Source organism: Acomys minous (assembly GCF_964271855.1).
Source record: "Acomys minous genome assembly, chromosome: 2".
In the NCBI taxonomy this organism is placed as follows: Eukaryota; Metazoa; Chordata; class Mammalia; order Rodentia; family Muridae; genus Acomys; species Acomys minous.
In genome coordinates this window covers 15649934-15664004 of record NC_140484.1, presented here as the reverse complement: position 1 = coordinate 15664004, position 14071 = coordinate 15649934, and the positions used below count along the sequence as shown (strand labels likewise).

At 46.5% G+C, this 14071-nt stretch overlaps 1 long non-coding RNA gene across 3 annotated transcripts; it reads right to left on the bottom strand.

The window, feature by feature from the left end:
* Positions 1-1055: 1055 nt before the first annotated feature.
* Positions 1056-12071, bottom strand: LOC311592172. 3 transcript variants are annotated; one of them, XR_014777320.1, is made up of 4 exons: positions 11894-12071; positions 11389-11490; positions 4408-4554; positions 1056-1191 (listed from the first exon to the last, which is right to left on the bottom strand). It is a non-coding gene; the product is annotated as an uncharacterized lncRNA (long non-coding RNA). The 3 variants fall into 3 exon arrangements; XR_014777322.1 differs by lacking the exon at positions 1056-1191 and adding an exon at positions 3234-3879; XR_014777321.1 differs by lacking the exon at positions 1056-1191 and having other exon boundaries at positions 3234-4554.
* Between the last annotated feature and the right edge of the window lie 2000 nt (positions 12072-14071).

Genomic DNA, 14071 nt, shown 5'->3' with positions numbered 1-14071 from the left:
TAAAGCTTCCCTGTGCTACTATGCCCAGCTACTTAGAACTAGTTCTTTTATTTTTTTTAAAAGTTATTTATTTATTATATATGCAGTGTTCTGCCTGTGTGTATGCCTACGTGCCAGAAGAGGGCACCAGATCTCATTATAGATGGTTGTGAGCCACCACGTGGTTGCTGGGAATTGAACTCACGACCTTTGGGAGAGCAGCCAGTGCTCTTAACCTCTGAGCCATCTCTCCAGCTCCAGAACTAGTTCTTTTAATTTGTGTGTGCACTGGTGCTTGTGTGGAGGTGCACCTGCTTCTGAGAGTCCCAACTCAGGGCCTCACACATTACCCCGGTGCCATCAGCCCTGAGGAATGTGTGTGCATGCGTGCCTGTGTGTGTGTGCGGGCCAGTGTGTGTGTGTGTGTGTGTGTGTGTGTGTGTGTGTGTGTGTGTGTGTGTGTAAATGAGCTGAAGAGAAAGCGTGGCTGTTAGAACTTCTTGCTCTCACAGAGGACGTGAGTTTAGCTCTCAGCATTTACACAGACGCTCACAACTGCTTGTAACTCCAGCTTTAGGGAATCCAAAGGTGCCCCATGTACACTCACACACACATGCACAAACAAGCATGTGAACAGAAATAAAACAAATCATTTTTTGTTGGATTGTTTGTTTGTTTGTGTTTCAAGACAGGGTTTCTCTGTGTAATAGCCCTGGCTGCCCTGGACTCACTTTGTAGACCTGGCTGGCCTCAAACTCACAGAGATCCACCTGCCTCTCCCTCCCTGAGTAATGGAATTAAAGGTGTGCATCACTACACCTGGCTAAAATAAATCTTCTTTATGTTGCTTTTAATTTCTTTGATTTGTGCCGGCAGATGTGGTGGCTCACACTTTTAATCCCAGCACTCGGGAGGGAGAGGCAGGAGGATTACTGTGAGTTCAAGGTCAGCCTGTTCTACAAAAGGAGTCCAGGACAACCAAGACTGTTACACAGAGAAACTCTGTCTCAAAAAACCAAACAAAAAATTTTTTAAATTTATTCACTTTTACTTTACATGTGAGTATTTCTTCTGGAGGTACATATGTACATCACATGAGTGCTTGGTGTTTTGGAGGTCAGATGAAGTCATAGGATCTCCTGTAACTGGAGTTGAACCCCAGGTTCTCTGCGAGAACAGCAAGTGCTCTTAATTGTTGAGCCATCTTTCCAGCTGCCAAAATAAAATAAATATATTTTTTAAAAATGTTATTATCGAGGCATTGGGGAGATGGGGCAGTGGTTAATAGCACTGGTGTTACTTCCAAAGGATCCAGGTTTGATTCCCAGCGCCAACATGGTGCTCACAGCAGATTAACTCCACTCTCAGGGAAGCTGATGCCCTCTTCCAGCCTCCAAGGGCATCAGACACGATACACAGGCATACATGCAGGCAACACACACACACACACAAACACACACGGAACAATGTCAGTCTATTTTATCTGCTTCTGTGTATGTGTATACACAGGTTTGTATGTACGTGAGGGCCTACAAGTACCACAGTGTGACCAAGTGGCGGTCAGAGGACAAATCCACTTGGCATTTACATGGCTCCAGGGATCTGAGCTCATGCTGTTAGGCTCACACTGCCAACACTTTCACACACTTTTAGGGTTTCTATTGCTGTGATGAAACCAGGACCATAAACAACTTGGGGAGGAAAGGGTTAATTTTAGCATCCAGTTCTGCATCCAGTCAGTCATCTAGGGAAACAGGTCGAGAACTAAGTCCAGGCCACACAGGAACACTGCTTACTGGCTTGCTACCCATGGCTTGCTCGGCCTGCTTTCTTATGCCATCCAGGACCACCTGCCCTGGGAGCCCGGTAGTGATCAACCATCAATGAAAAAAATGCCCTACAGGGCTGGAAAGATGATGGAGAGAGCACTTACTGCTCTTCCAAGGACTTGAGTTCAGTTTGGATCCCAGCATCCATATCAAGTGACCCACAACCACTTGTAACTCCACAGCTCCAGGGAATCCAGTGCCTTCTGGCTACCATGGCGACCTGCGTGACCTGCATGAGTACACACATACACACACACACACACACACACACACACACACACACACACACACACATATTACATTAAATCAACAAAATCTTTAAAAAAATAAATTTAAAAACAGAAAAGGAAATGCCCTACATAATTGTCTACAGGCCAGTCTTGGGGTGGCATTTTCTCACTTGGGGTTCCCTCTTCTAAAATAACTTTAATGTGTGTCAAGTTGACATAAAACTAGTGGGCATGCCTGCTGAACCATCCTCCTGACCAAGAACCAGCTTTTAATGGTGCTAAGACTTTGAAGTTCATTCAAACTTCATGTGTGACATACTGCCGAGTCAAACTGTAAACACTGAGCATATAATTTCCCCACACTTATCTGCTCATCTGAACTTATTAATCTTACTATTAAATATTACTTCCTTATTTAGTGTACCTGAAATATCAGTTCTGGAGAAGATTAGTTGTTTTTTTTTTTAATCTCTATTACACATTACAAACATGTACTGAGCCTTCACACCTTCCTCCTAATTATGTAGGACCATTGCATGTCAGCTTACATAAAAAAAAAAAAAGGAGGGCTAGAGAGATGGTTCAGTGTATAGTTTTCTCGCAGAGGACCAAAGTTTGGTTCCCAGCACCCACGTCAGGTGGCTTACAACCGCCTGTAACTCCAGATTGAGGTGATCCAACACCCTCTTTTTTTGTTTGTTTGTTTGTTTGTTTTTGAAGATCTTTTTAAAAATATTTTATTTATTATGTATACAGTATGATCAGATCACATTATAGATGGTTGTGAGCCACCATGTGGTTGCTGGGAATTGAACTCAGGACCTCTGGAAGAGCAGTCAGTGCTCTTAACCACTGAGCCATCTCTCCAGCCCCCCCAACACCCTCTTTTGGACCCCTGGGCAGCTGCATTCACATGCAGTACTACACACACACACACACACACACACACACACAAACACACACACACGCACACAGTTATACAAATTTAAAAATAGCGCACTGATATGATGCCATGTGTCTTTAATCCCAGCACTCAGGGAGGCAGAGGCAGGTGGATCTCTGTGAGTTTGAGTCCAGCCTGGTCTACACAGTGAGTCCAGGACAGCGAAGGCTACACACAGAAACCCTGTCCTGGAAAACAAAACAAAAATTTTAAAAAATAGCAGAGCATGATGACATGCCTTCAACCCCAGCCTTTGGAAGGCAGAAACAGACTGATCTCTGTGAGTTCAAGGCCAGTCTGGTCTACATAGTGAGACTCTGTATTTTAAGTTAAAAAAAAAAACAAACAAGTAAATAAACAGTCTTTTGAAAAAGGACTCTAACTACTATTACTGATTTATCTGTACCCACCCCAAATTTTGTCAGCTATGATTTATACATTTTTTAAAAGATTTATTTATTTATTTGTACAGTATTCTGCCTGCACAGATGGTTCTGAGCCACTCAGGACCTGAGCAAGAACGGCCAGTGCTCTTCACCTCTCAGCCACGTCACCAGCCCCTGATTTAAACTTCTGAAGTCCATATCAGTACTTCATAATTATTGTGTCTGCTTCAGTCCATCTCTTTGTTGTTGTTTTGTTTTGTTTTATCAATATAGTATCTCCTTCATCCCCTCTGATCTCCTCCTGCTTTTGATTGGAGCTGTGGTTTGTCATCTTCTTTGCTCTTCTGGGAATACTATGTAGCTAAGTCCACCTCAAACTGAAGATGACCCTGCCTCAGCCTCCAGACTGCCCAGGTACAGGTGTGAACCTCCGCTTGCAGGTGTGAATCTCCGCTTGCAGGTGGTGTGAACCTCCCACTGGCTTTTTCTTCCTCTTTGTTTTCAGACTTTATCTTTTTAAAAAGTGATAACACATTTCAACTCCGTAATTACTTATGTTTAATTTGAGATTCTGTGTTTCTAGATTTACAAGTTTAATCACATCTTTCCCACATTTATGTAATTTCTGTCACACGGTGAGACTTCTATGAACCATCTTACTTCACATTTCCTCCTTGCTAGATGTGTCTTTTTACTTCCTTCATAACTTTAATTGGATAGAAGTTTCTTTTGCCAATTTGAAAACTGTTCATTTTATTTTTATTGGTTTTTTTTATTTTGGCTTATTTTATTCTTGGTTTATTATCTATGATTATTTGTATTATCCTTTCTTTCTTATTATTTATTTACTTAGAGACAGGCTTTTGCTGGGTAGCCCTGGGCTGACCTGGAAATCTCTACATAGACCCTGTGGCCTTGGAGTCCCAGAGTGCTGGGAATAAAGATGTACATTATCTTGCCTGGCTTCTTTCTAATTCTGATCTTGCCAGCATCTTTCCACCTCCTCCTGGTTCTCATTCTATGCCCGTTTACACACTCACCCTGTCACTTTGTGTCTTCTAGATGTCAATGCTTAATGGCGTGCGTTAGTCAGTCCATCGAGGCAAGGGCAATGTAACATGGGAAAGATTTCTTTGGATTCTGTTGTCCATGCATCATAGTAGAGAGATATCCCAGCGCAGTTCACGCTGTGAGGGAGACGAGCAAAGCTGAGCCATAACAGGAAGGGGCCAAGGCAAGGTCCAGCCCCCAAAGCCGCCCCCACCCCTCCCCCACCCCGTGAGCTACCTCTCTTTACCTGGCTCCATCGTCCACAGTTCTACAACCCCCAGCGGTACACTCAATGTCTGAATCCAACAATAGATTGAGTCACCAACTGGTCATGGGGCTGGGGAGGTGGCTCGTGGGGGCACGTGGACTGTGCCACCAGGGGGAACTGGCATGGAACTGGCAGGGTGGAGCGCGCCCAAACCTCAGAAATCTCAAGCTTGAGATACGCAGGAGTAAGAAGCACTCTCTCCCTGTTCTGAGGCTCGGTACCCCAGCGCAAGCAACCTGGCAACCTCCACCTCTCAAGGCAGCCACCTGGGTACGTATAGTGCGTCACCAGCATCCAGCCCTAGCCAATGAAACGCCTTCACTCTGAAAACCCCTTCCCACTCCCCAAGGTTCATATAGAACTTGTTCACCATGGAATAAACACATATAAGCTGTCTCACTAATGAACAGGCCGCTTCACCAAAGACCGTCTAAGAGCCGCTGTTTCACTGGGCTGCAACACTTGAAGAGCTGTTTTCGGAGAGGGCTTTCTGCATTCACTGCTGGACCCTCAAGACAGAGCTCCCACGGTTGTAGGTCCAACGCCCGTGGCAAAGAAAGGGCAGTAATACTCCTCAGAGAAGGCCTTCTCCTCCGCAGCCTTCTCCTCCTCCGCCCCCCTCCTCCCTCCTGAATCCTGAAGGCCCCGCCCTGTTCCAGACTCTGCTTCATCTTTTCCAGCTTGGTGTCCAGCTGTGGACACCCTGAAAGAGGTGAGACCATAATGGCTCAGTGCTTAAGAGAACTCCCTGCTGGGCTGGAGAGATGGCTGGAGAGATGGAGTGATTAAGTGCTGCTCTTCCAAAGGTCCTGAGTTCAATACCGAGCAATCACATGGTGGCTCATAACCATCTATAATGAGATCTGGTGCCCTCTTCTGGCATACAGGCCTACACTGTATGCATAATAAATAAATAAGTAAGTAAATAAATAAATAAATAAATAAATAAGAGAACTCGCTGTTTTTGAAGAACACAGGGCTGGTTCCCAGCAACCAAATCAGGCAGCTCATAGCTGCTTGTAACTTCAGCTCCAGGAAATCAACCGCCCCCCACCCCACCCCCAGCTCCACCCCTCAGCCCCCACCCCACCTTCACCTCCACCCCCACCCCTCAGCCCCCCCACCTCACCCCCAGCCCCACCCCTCAGCCCCCCCACCCTCACCCCACCCCACCCCACCCTCACCTCCACCCCCACCCCTCAGCCCCCCCACCCCGCCTCCTCTGGCACCTACACACATGAGTTACACATATGTACACTCAGGCACATGTGAGTAAGAAAATAAATAAGCAAATACATCCTTTTTAGAAAGTTAGCAATTATGTAGTGGTGCATGCCTTTAATTCCAACATTTAGGAGGTGGCGACAAGTGAATATCTGAATTCTAGACCAGCCTGGTCTACAGAGTAAATTCTGGGACAGCCAGGGCTACCACAGAGAAACCCTGTTTTGAAAAACCAAAACCAGGGCTAGAGAGCTGGCTCAGCAGTTAAGAGCACTGTCTGCTTTTCCAGAGTCCTGAGTTCAATTCCCAGCAACCACAACCATCTATAATGTGATCTGGTGCCCTCTTCTGACATGCAGGTGTATATGCACATAGAACACTCATGTATAAAATAAATAAATCATATATATGTATGTATGTATATGAAAAAAAATTGGAAACAAGATTTAGCTCTTATGGTCTAATTGTCTCTGGAAACACCTCCAGGACACACCCAGATATGGGCTTTGTTGATCTTCGAGGTGTTTTTCGATCCATCACATTTATAAGATTCACCGTAGATGTGAGGACACGACCAAAGAGGGCAAAGCCAGTGAACCGAGCACTAAGATCAGCCATCACAGCAGCGCAGGCTTTTTTGTAAGGTTTATTTTCTTTTTTAGCTGTGTATCTGTGCATGAGGCTGTACATTTAAGGGCAGGCGCAAGCAGAGGCCAGAGGAGGATGACCAATTCCCTGGCACTGGAGTTACAGGCAGTTGTGAGCTGCCTGAGGTGGGCAATGGGAGCTGAACTCCGGTCCTCTGGAAGAGCATTAAAGGCTGTCAGCCGCTGACCATTTCTCCAGCCCTTGGTGATTCTGTTTTTGCTTTTAAAGACTTCCATATCATGGGGCTAGGAAGGTGGCTCGGGCTTGAGAGCACTTGCTGCTCTTGCAGAAGACCTGAGGTTGGTTTCCCAGGAACCACATGGCAGCTCACCCAAAGGTTCCACTGCCCTGTCTGGCTTTTGCAGGCACTGCATATATATGGTACACTTACATACATGTGGACAAAATACCCAGACACATAAAATCTAGGTAAATAACTCTTAAGGGGGAAAGACTGCCAATTCTTGCTAATGTACATTCAAAGTGTTTTTCAGAGGCTCTGGGTAGCAAATGTTCCCAGACCTAGCTGTCCTGGAATTCACTCTGTTGACCAAGCTGGCCTTGAACTCACAGAGATCCATTGGCCTCTGCCTTGCAGGTCCTGGAACTAAAAGTGTGCACCATTGTACCCAGCTGCTTAGCACATTTTTAATTCAGGTTTTTGAAAAATTATAATTTAGTTGGATATAAAAATTCTAGTTCATACCAGGTGTGGTGGCTCACACCTTTAATCCCAGCACTTGGAAAACAGAAATAGGTAGATCTCTGAGTTCGAAGCCAGCCTGATCTACAAAATCTAGGACAGCCTGAGCTACATAGAGAACCCCTGTCTCAAACAAAAACAAAAACAAAAAGCAAAAAATAAAATAAAAAATCGATCTCCTAAGTACTTTTTCTTCCACTGTTGCAGAAACTGATGTCAGGATGCCAAAACAGGTGCATTGCAAGCTAAGGCCTGCCTGGGAAACACACAGTGAGCTGTTGTCTCAAAAACAAAGATCCAGTCCAGCAAGAAACTAAGGCAGTAAAGTCTCTGGACACACAAGACTGTGAACCAGAGTTTGATCCCTGGGTCCCATGGTGGATGGACAGAACTGACTCTGACACTGTGGTCCATGCACGCACAACATGGGCACCAGTAAGCACACACTCACACATACACACGCACACACTAAATGAAAATCTAAAAATAGAAAAGAAAAAGAAAACAAGTAATACTTCTTCTTCCTGGGCTGTATCTGCAGGCTGTTTTTAAATTGTTGTTGTTGTTGGTTTTGTTTTTTAAATTTTCTTGGGTTTTTTTTTTAGAAAGTTTTGCCTCTCATTGTATTAAATTGCACTATGATGTATACATACCTTATTATTTCATTCGTTATCTGGTTGATATCCTAAAACACTGTACTTTTCTTAACTCTGAGAAACTCTATAATTTATTGGATTGTTTTCTTCACTAGAAATTGAACTTGAGATCTGTACGTGCTAAGAAAGCACTCAGCCACCTCTCAGCCTAATAATTGTGTGTGTATATTCACATATGTGTGTGCACAAATGCCACAGCATTCACATGGAAGTCAGAGGACAAGGTTGGATGTTGAGCCTCACCTTCCACTTTTTTTTTTTTTTGAGACAAGATTTCTCTACGTAGCCCTGGTTGTCCTGGACGTGCTTTGTAGACCAGGCTGGTCTCGAACTCACAAAGATCAGCCTGCCTCTGTCTCCCAAGTGCTGGGATTTAAGGGTTGTGCCACTACGCCCAGCTACCTTCCACCATTTACTCTATTTTACTTAGTGTGTGTGTGTGTGTGTAGGTGCAGGACATAGATCCACCTGTCTCTGTCTCCCACATGCTAGTATTAAAGACATGCCCCACTTCTGCCCAGCTGTAGTAAGCATTCTTTTTTTTTTAAGAGTTATTTATTTATTATTATGTATACAATGCTCTGCTTGCGTGTACCCCTGCAGGCCAGAAGAGGGTATCAGACTTCATTATAGATAGTTGTGAGCTACCATGTGGTTGCTGGGAATTGAACTCAGGACCTCTGGAAGAACAGTCAGTGCTCTTGACTTCAGATCCATCTCTCCAGCCCTGTAGTAAGCATTCTTAACATCAGAACTCTTTCTCTCTGGGCCCAGCCTTCCATCTCTCTGTTTTGTTCTGCCGGGTAGCTTCAGGCGATCCCTGTCTCTGTCTTCCATCTCCCTGGAGGAGCACTTGGAGCACAGACATTCTCCGTAGTCATAGGCTTTGCTGTGGCTTCTAAGAATTTTAAGTCAGGTCCTCATGCTCAGCCCTGAGCCCTCTCCCTAAGCCTGATATTACACACCCAAGGTCTCAGGTAGCCCAGGCTGGTTTTGACCTCACTATGTAGCTGAGGATGCTCCCTGAACCCCTAATCCTTATGCATACAGGACTGCGGGTGGCCACAGAGGCCACAGGCATGTGATCTCCTTAAAGCTGGAGTTATGAGCCATCTGACATGGGTGCTGGAACTGGACGCAGGTCCTCTGGAGGAGCAGTATGCACTCTTCGCCACTGAGCCATCTCCCCAGTTTCGGATCGTTCTTCTAGTCATATTTTCCCCAAGTATTTACTTCCAGATTTTCCCCCTGTTCCTCTGGGGCTTCTCGTTTAGACACACATCCTCCAGACCTATTAACCTCACCCTTACGGTTCTCATTTCTTTCTTCCTTCCTGGGAGGGTCTGTCAATCTTCTGTTGCAGTTTATGAATTCATCCTTTGTCTGAATCTATTTTTCGACTCAACGTACTTATTGACTTCTCTGTTTCAGCCTCTATAACCTCCTCATCCAGTCTCACCTCTGTTTCAAACTAGCAATAATCTCCACCGTCTCTGAGAGAAAGTTTATTAGGATTATTGTACATTCTTGCTCTCTCTGCTCCATGAGTTCTGCTTCCTCTCACATAGGTTGTTCATCTTTTGGATTTTCTTGATAGCAATTGCATGACTCAGGCGCTCTCTGTTTCTTTATGAGCTCATATTGACCTGGGGCTATTGGTCCTGTGGCTGCTGGTGTATGTTAATGTAGTGAGGCACCTCACTGACTCGGGGCACGTCATTTAATGAACTACTGGAAAGGACAGAAACTTAAGAGGCGGTACTCAGGCAAAGAGGGCTTATCCTTGGGGTGCACCCACCCTGACTATACCTGGTTTCCTGTCCCTGTCTCTCTGTTTCCTGGCTGTCATAGGAAAGCAGTGCTGCCTCACCATAGGGCCCCATGTGATATCCTGACGCAGCACAGACACCGGCAACAGAGCCAGCCAGTCAGAGACTGTGAGCCAAAATAAATTAACCATGTTCTTGTGCCCCACCCCCAGGGTTTCTCTGTGTAGCCCTGGCTGTCCTGGAACTTGCTCTGCAGGCCAAGTTGACCTCGAACTCAGAGATCTACCTACTTCTGCCTCTCAAGTGCTGGGATCAAAGGTGCGCTCCACCACCACCAGGCTTGATATGAATTTTTATTCATAAGTATTTTATCACAGTATTAAGCTGAATGACACTAAAGGCTATTTTAAACAAAATAGAGCGCTGGGCATGGTGGCACACACCCTTAATCCCAGCACTCAGGAGGCACAGGCAGGTGGATCCCTATAAATTTGAAGCCAGCCTGGTCTACAAAGGGAGTCCAGGGCAGCCAAGGCTACATAGAAAAATCCCGTCTCAAACCCCCCCCCAAAAAATAAAAATAAAATCAAACAAAATGGAATGTACTAGAAGTCCCAGAAAGCCATAGAATTAAAGCAACAATAGAACAACAATGAAAAAGCTCACCCTGGCTCACAAGGCCAGGCTTGCACTGCTGAAGGATGACGTCCCTCCACTGCTGCCTCTCCAGGGTCGCCTCGGAAGTACTCGGTCAGGTGCCCAACCCGGTGCATAGTGATGGTGGGAGCCTTCTGAACTCAAAAGATGTTTTTCTCATTTTTGCTTGTTTTTTTGAGACAGGGTTTCTCTGTGTGGCCCTGGCTGTCCTGGACTCACTTTGTAGACCAGGCTGGCCTTGAACTCAGAGATCCGCCTGCCTCTGCCTCCCAAGTGCTGGAATTAAAGGCGTGTGCCAGCACTATGCCTGGCTGTTTTCTTTCTTTCCTTTTCTCTTTTCTTATTTATTTATTTATTTATTTATTTATTTATTTATTTATTGTTTTTCTACACAGGGTTTCTCTGTGTAATCTTGACTGTCCTGGACTGGCTTTGTAGACCAGGTTGGCCTCCAACTCACAGCGAGCCATGTGCCTCTGCCTCCCAAGTGCCAGGATTAAAAACATGTGCCACCACCGCCCTGCTGTTTTTCTATTTTTTAAAGAACATCTCTCTTTGTTACTAATTGTGGTTATTGTGGTAGGAACTGAAGGGCGTGCCTGGTTGTCATGGTGCCGTGAAGGTCAGAGGACAATCTCCTTTTCCACACTGAGGGTCCTGAGATTGAATTTACCAACTTGCTTTTCTCACTTAAAAAAAGATTTAGAACACCTACACAAGGCAATTTGTTCTTCTTCTGGTTTTTGTTCATTTGTTTGTTTTTGTTTTTGTTTTTGTTTCAAGTCAGTGTTTCTCTGTGTAGCCTTGGCTGTTCTGGGCTCCCTTTGGAGACCAGTCTGGCTTCGAACTCACAGTGATCCTCCTGTCTCTGTCTCTCTGAGTGGTGGGATTACAGGTGTGTGCCATCCCCGGCTGTAAGTCAATGTTTCGATTTTTGTTTTATGTTTTTTTTTTCCTTTTACTCATCCAGCATAGGTGCTGCCTCGCCTCCTTCTCTGTTACAGTCCCTTCCTCTGTCACCCTGATGATCCCACCTCTGCACTCACCTTCTCAGTAGACAGAATTTTTTTTTTTTTTTTACATTCTGGTAGTTTTCTGTCATTTTCTTTGAGGTGCGTCTTGGGCTGGTTTTCTCGGCAATCAGGGTCCTACAGTGGCTAGGGAGGGCACAAATGAGACTTTCTGAGCAAAACCCCTAGTTTATGACCGCTGTGTTCCTGGATCTGAGCCCCTACAACGACAGCCTCCTACCCTGTGACACCTTTCCATGGACACCCCTTTCTGGTTTTGCTCCTTGCAAGCAGCGATTTCTCCTCCTAACGCGGACCTTATTTCCTACATGAATGTGTCTCACACTCCAAGAATGGCCAGGTTGGGGTGGGGTGGGGGTGGGGTGAGGGGACCGGTGGCTCCTCCAACCAGGCTGAACTTCCTTGCTGTTCTCCGTCACCTACTGCAGGAAAGCCCAGCCGCCTTCTGGCTTCAGGCCATCAACCAATGCAGGTCTGCCCTGACAGTCCCTCAATGTTCCTTGTCTTCCTGTGCAGCTACCTCCAACCTGTTGTCCTTCGCCTAGGATGGGGCTTCCCTTCTGCAGAGCAGGCAGGCAAGGTGACCGAGCGGCTAAGCGTCTTAAGTGGAAAAGCCCTGTGGTCCTCCTCTCCACCTCGTGACCTAGGCTGGCTGAAGCTGGCTCTTCTACGCCTCTCCATCCCTCGCCCAGTGTTACTCCACAATCCTCGTAGACTAACACCCTCCCCCCTGCTTTTCCAGCAGGTCTTCTTGCTAAATCCTGCCTGCGGGAGACCCCTCCCCCTCCCCACCGGAAGGTGTTCTATTACATGGCAAAGTGCACTTTAAGTAGCTGTAAGGAAATGTGACAGAAAGTCTGTCAGAGTTCAGTCAGACTTGCCAAAACTTGGTGTAACTTTTGCATGTTGTCAGTGTGTCTGCTTAGGAAACTTGAGCTGATGGAAGCTGGCCGAGTAAGGACGCGCAGGTAAGAAGCCGGAAGCACTGTGGGGGAGGGGCGGACAGAGTTCAGCATCTCCTTGCTCCTTTGTAGCCTCCTAAGATCCTGGGCTTGGGTACCAGGGACTTCTTTCTCAGGGTGTTACCAGGCAAAAGGCAGATGGAGCAGCCGGATTCCTCCACGTTTTACAATTGGGGCTGGAGGGCAAACTATGCCGGTGTGGGGTGGGCTTAGAAGTAAGTTACAGTAAGACAAGATTCCCTTCCTCAAGACTTTTAGCCTGAGGTCAGGGACATCTAGATCTTGGTGGGAAAAGCCTTCCCTCTAGAGACCAGAAGTTGGAAGTTCCTGAAGCCACTGTGGGGCTCGCAATAGCCAGTAAGAGTACCCAACAGGGATGGGGCGGAAGGTGGCGAATGCCTTTAGTCCTAGCAAGTTTATCTCTGCAGCTGAGAGGCCAGACTAGTCTACAGAGTGCGTTTCAGGACAGTCAGGGCTACTCGCTACTCAGAGAAACCCGGTTTCTAAAAACAACAACAAGAAGAGTACGCTCAGTTGGGAGACTGCTTGCCTAGTGTGTATGAAGTCTGGGCTCAAGAGTTCAGTCCCCAGGATTAATAAGCTGGGTGTGGCATGAGTGCTTGTAATCCCAGCACTTGGGAGGTCTAGGCAGGAGAGTCAGAACTTCAAGGTCATCCGTGCCTTCCGAGCTTGAGATCAGCCTGGGATGCCTTAGAGACCCTGCCTCAAACAAAACACTCAGCAGCCTCCAACAGGAAGTGTCAGAAACGACCTCCCTAGATTCCATAGTCTTTCTGAGAGCCTCCCAGCTTTCCTCCTGGCCCAGGCCCCGGCAGGGCTGGGTCTGCTTTCCTTCCACACCCTACCCCATGAGCACTGCACCTGCCAGGGTGTGCCAGCCTTGCCCGAGCCAGCCTCTAGCCCTGACATGATCTCTCTGGTCTCAGCAGGCTGAGGTACCTGAGGCTTCAATTAGGAGCCACTTCAAAGGCTTTCTGAAGCAGGTGAGAGGTAATATGTAAACAAGTGGCTGCAATGAGTCACCGGCCCTCCCTGTGGCTCCTCTACCAGTCTCTGGAGAACCAGCCTGTGTGTCTCTCTGAGCAGATGCTATATCCCAGAGCCAACGCCTGTCCAGCCTCCTCTGCCAGCACCACTGCCTACATCACTCCCAGCGTCAGCTAAGCAGTGACTCACAAGTGTAACTTGAAACCCACTAGTTGTTCTAACCCTCCAGACTACCTCACAGACGCTGTTGTGTTCACCTTACACGGCCTGCGGCACTTCTTCCCTGCCTCTTCATTCTCTCTTTCTAGAACCTGTGCACAGATGCACACATGCACACACACCCCGCATCATACCACACACACACACACACACACACACCACACATACACACATACATCACACACACACAAGCACTCATGCACATATACCCCATACACACACACCACACACACACATACATCACACACATACAAGCACACATGCACACACATACACACATCACATGAACACACACATACACACATACATCACACATGCACACATCATACATGAACACCACACACACATACCACACATGAACACACATACACACACACACACACTGCCTTCTCAGGTTTGCTTTCAAGAGCTGTTCTGTTGCTTTGCCTCTGTCTCTCTTCTAATTTTTATGGCAAATAATAGCCATCTTTTTTTTTTCCAGCAATTTCATAAAAGGTGGAAGAGGAGGG